General features: G+C 51.1%; 1 long non-coding RNA gene and 1 pseudogene across 1 annotated transcript; both read left to right on the forward strand.

Moving 5' to 3' along the window:
* Positions 1 to 271: 271 nt before the first annotated feature.
* Positions 272 to 2,119, forward strand: LOC103668814. The gene is made up of 3 exons (XR_570144.2): positions 272 to 400; positions 1,342 to 1,438; positions 1,870 to 2,119. It is a non-coding gene; the product is annotated as an uncharacterized LOC103668814 (long non-coding RNA).
* A 147-nt stretch (positions 2,120 to 2,266) lies between these two features.
* LOC103669406 lies at positions 2,267 to 4,208 on the forward strand (annotated as a pseudogene).
* The last annotated feature ends 412 nt before the right edge of the window (positions 4,209 to 4,620 follow it).

Consider the following 4,620-nt stretch of genomic DNA (forward strand, 5'->3'; position numbering starts at 1 on the left):
CAGGAAAGAGCCAAGAAATATTTAAAAGGTAACACCAGCAAACCTGCTGGTTGGTGAGGTGGGGATGGGAAGCGGACCGAGGGGCAAGGCTGAGCGCTCAAGGTCACCTTGTCCATAGGTTGTCGGTCGGCTCTTCCCCTGAGCTCCAGGCTGCTGGCTGGATGTCTCTCTGTGGACAAGCGCTGTCCTCTCAATCCCCAAGCCGTTTTGATTGTCTACAAAAATGTCTCCACCTTTTCATTTTCAGGTTTCAGTTGGTGGTTCCCTACTTTCCCTGTCTCCGAGCTCCAGTTTCAGCCTTTGTGGCCGGGGCCACCCTGGTCCTTACCTTGGCTGAGCATAGGACTTCCCTCAGAGCAACCGCAGCTCGCCTGACTTTCCCCGAAGCTGAATTTAAAAGGTGCATCTAGTCACTTCCCTGGGACTGGTTGTTTCTCACCCTGAGCAGTTGAATAATTTAAAATTGGGTGAAGTTCAACAAACAATACCCAAAAATTCATGATTTGCTAAGACCCCAGAATGAGTGTCTAGGCTAAGAAAGCATTCATTGCAATAGGTCCTATAAGACCTGACTGAAAGCGAGGGCTGGGAGACACCCCTTGGTGTCCTTGGCACCTCTCACTGGGCCCTGCACTCACAGAAACTCAGGGCACGCTGGGTGGGTGAAGGATCAATTATTATGATCGGATTCTCTATTTATAAAAATCCCCGGTATTACTTTGTCCTGGAAAGTAGCTGAGTATTTAAAGTAGTTTGTACTTGTGTGTCTATACCCTATCTGTGTCCAGGACCACACTCTCTATTTTTGCAGCTTTATATTAAGTCTTCAAATTGGGTAGTGTTAGTTAAAAAACAATTTTGTTCTTTTTCCAAATTGTCTTTCCTATTCCAGATCCCTTGCATTTCTATATAAATTTTATAATCAGGTTGTGAATTTCTAGACAAAAGCCTATCAGGATTTTGATTGCGATTACTTACCCCTATATAGGAATGCCTTTCGATAAATTAGAGGAATACGATTCCTAATTGCTGCTGATTTTTTTTTTTAAGATTTTATTTATTTATTCGACAGAGATAGAGACAGCCAGCGAGAGAGGGAACACAAGCAGGGGGAGTGGGAGAGGAAGAAGCAGGCTCCTAGCGGAGGAGCCTGATGTGGGGCTCGATCCCACAACGCCGGGATCACGCCCTGAGCCAAAGGCAGACGCTTAACCGCTGTGCCACCCAGGCGCCCCTTGCCGCTGATTTTTGAAACAAGCTTTGGCGTTTCAGTAAACTGGCTGATTTTCACTTGGCTGAGTGCTTAGAATCCCATGCTTCTCACCTTCTCTCTGATCCTAGGACGCAATGAAATGAAGCATCACTCTGGTGATAGAAACACCCAAGGCTCCAGGGACCACCATTTTGTCTTGAGAGGAAAACCAGCTTCCTCCTTCAGGTGAGCTCCGTGTTGGCGATGGTGAGGTAAAACCTCCCAACTCAGGCCCCAGAGAAGCTGTTTTAGGCATTTCCAAACGGCCAACCTTTCCTTGTTTGTCCAGAGCAAAGTTCATGTGGTTTTGGAAAAGCCGTCTTACTCATAGCCCAAGAACACCACAGGCCCCAGGAAGAGAGTATTTTGGGAAGGGGTTGAGGAGAGGCCCAGAAAAAGCTGGGGCAGAGGCACAGTCTTCTGGAAGCATTGCCACCATTGGCAAGGGAGGCCGTCCAGATGGAGCATACAGTGCTGGGGCCATGCTGGCCACACAGCCAGCTCCCCTGGGGAGTGGTACCCTCGGAAAGCCGCATTTCAGCGGCGGGATTGTTGCCTGTTCTTTATACTGTGAATTGTTAGCAGGTTCTAAATAGACCATTCATTTTTCTTTTTAGCACAGAGGGGTCTCACAACTCCAACTACCACCACTGGCTTGAATGTTTCAAATCAAAACATTCCCCAAACCACAGCCCTCGGGTGAGATGCAGGTCTGGCCAAGACTTTGGAGGAAAAACAAGCCCCCACCAGCCTGGAAACCACTGGGTACACAGGAGGCTGGGTCACCTTGCTCACCAAAGCTGGGAGCCTGAGCATTTTTACCAGTTAATCTGATAAAGCCGCCTTTCCTACCAATGCCTGCCTCTACTTCCCCTCTGTCCCAGGAAATAAGACCATTCCCAGGACAGAGGGCCTCGGGGAGCAGGGTACAGGGCACAGAGTAGGACAGCCTAGGGCACCTGGAGGACCGGGGCTACTCCCTTGTTAACTGGAAAAAAAAAAAAAGGAGGCTTTTATAATGTTCCCAGCACTGCATTCGAATTAGGAAGCAGCAGAGCAGTGCCAGGCCTCTGCTCAGACCCCACTGGGTCCACTGAGCAACTCGCAGAATGTGACGGGCGGTGGCGACTGCAGGGAAGCCAGCCCCCGTCCACCCTGGGAAAGCCAGGGTCTCAGACGTTTCGGCTCCTGGGGCCCCCAGCCGCAGCCCAGCCCCGCCTCTGCAAAGGAGATCTGGGAGGTCCTAGTGGACCCTCGCAGCCAGCAGTGCTATCGGCAGGTGTTGTTTTCTGGGAAAGGGTGGCTTCATCACGTGCTTGGAAATCTAAGTCTCAGACACCAAGAAAGTATTCGCGGGCAAGATCTTGGCTATGTCGCTGCTACTCAAGCTGTATCAGAAGAAGGAGAAGGCGCCCATGGAGATGCGCACTCATCGCAGCCTCGCCCACCAACACACCATGGGCTTCCGTGGCATTTTCAAGTACAAGGACTTGGTGTCGGAGCCCTGCTGCTGGAGATCTCAGGGGAGGAAAGCACTGACCGAGCCTGAGGCCGCTATTACCTCTTTGGATGCCAGCACCTGCACTAAAACTGGGTTCATCACTGGGACCTCAAGCTGGGCTAACTCTTACTCGGTTAGGATCTGGAGGCGAAACTAGGGGATTCTGATGGGCAACCAAAGTCAAGTAAGACAAGGAGAGGAAGAAGCCCCTGGGCGGGACCCCTAATAACATAGCTCCGGAGCTGCTGAGCAAGAGGGCACGGTTTGGAAGTGGACATGTCGTCCCTTGGGTGAGTCACATATTCCTTGTCAGTGGGCAAAGCACCTTTTGAGATGTCTTGCCTCAAAGACACCTGGGAAGAATGAAGACAGTGCTCCAAGCACATCAACCCCATGGCCACCTCCCGAGTTCACAAGGTGCTTTGGGCAGATCCCACGGCCCGTCGGACCACTCACAAGCCGCTCAACGGCAAGTTCTTTACTTCTGGCCACATCCCTATCCTTGTCCCTGCCCCTGCCTCACCATTCCACCGAGGTTTTCAGTCATTCCCAGCAGTCTGGACCCCAGCAGCCAGAAGCCCCTCATAATCCTCAGTAAAGGCAACAAGAACCCCCAGCCCCAGCCCCTGGGAAGAGGAATCAGTGGTCTAGGAGACCAGTGAGGTGTTGACTGTCTTCTGGGGACGTGCTGTGGCAGCTACACAACATTCATGCCTCCAAGCCCTCGGAGCGGGGACTGGTGAGGCAAGACGAGACTGAGGATCCCGCCTGTACCCCATCTTCTGGGGCAGCAAGTCGGGGGGGACTATTTGGACAAGGACAGCCTGGGGCATTAGCTCTGTGACAACAGTGTGGGGTGTGTTTCGATTACGTGACTGTTTCTTTGCAACGACAATGACCCTGAGCAAGTTACTCAGTCACTCTGAGACTCAGCTTCCCCAACTGTAATGTGAAGACTCAGCAGTTATTTCACAGGGGTTATTGGGAGGATTTCCTGAGAAACATTTAATCCCTGCTCCATAAATGGCAGTGACAGTTGTGAAGATAGCACACTGGGGATCCAAGCAACAGCTTTCATGTCACGGTTGCCTGGGATGATGTAGATTTGGCTGGTGTTGGCGGACTCGGTTTCTACCAGGAAACCCATGAGACTTGACAGTGGGAACTCTGCACTGACCACAGCCAAGTTTTAACGCATGAAGAGGATTCAGTTTGCGCTGGGGGCTTCCTACTTATCCCAATGACCCTATGTATTTACTTACATTTCAGAAGATCCTCAAGCTTTTTCCTTCCAATTGTATGTGTCTGGGGCGGGAGATGTTTGAGGCCAAGGCCACCTCTCTGGCCCCAGGACAGGAGCCGGAAGGGAGCCTGGGGCACCAGACTCCCACTGCCTGAGCAGAAGCCCAAATACCAGACGATTATCTCAAGGATAAAAGAGGATTTAGGGTGACTTGATTTAAAGCTTCCCTTTCTCCTTTTTTGGGCACAGGCCTGGGAGTAGGGGTGGGACCGAAAACAGACAGAGCCTTGTTAGGGACCTGAATTCTCACATGTAGAATGACAGGGCTTTGGAAAGGGGTTTCACCTTCATGTGTCCCCCCACCATGCGTCCTCTAACCTGATCTTTATTTTATTTTTATTTTCTTATTTAAAAAAAAAGATCTTATTTATTTATTTGAGAGAGAGAGAGAAAGCGAGAGACAGAGCACGAGCGGAGGGGGAGGGGCCGAGGGAGAAGCAGGCTCCCTGCTGAGCAGGGAGCATGACTTGGGACTTGATCCCAAGACCCTGGGATCATGAACTAAGCCGAAGGCAGATGCCTCACAGCTGAGCTACCCAGGTGCCCTAACCTGATCTTTAAATG

Source organism: Ursus maritimus, unplaced genomic scaffold, assembly GCF_017311325.1.
Source record: "Ursus maritimus isolate PB19 unplaced genomic scaffold, ASM1731132v1 scaffold_2, whole genome shotgun sequence".
NCBI lineage: Eukaryota > Metazoa > Chordata > Mammalia > Carnivora > Ursidae > Ursus > Ursus maritimus.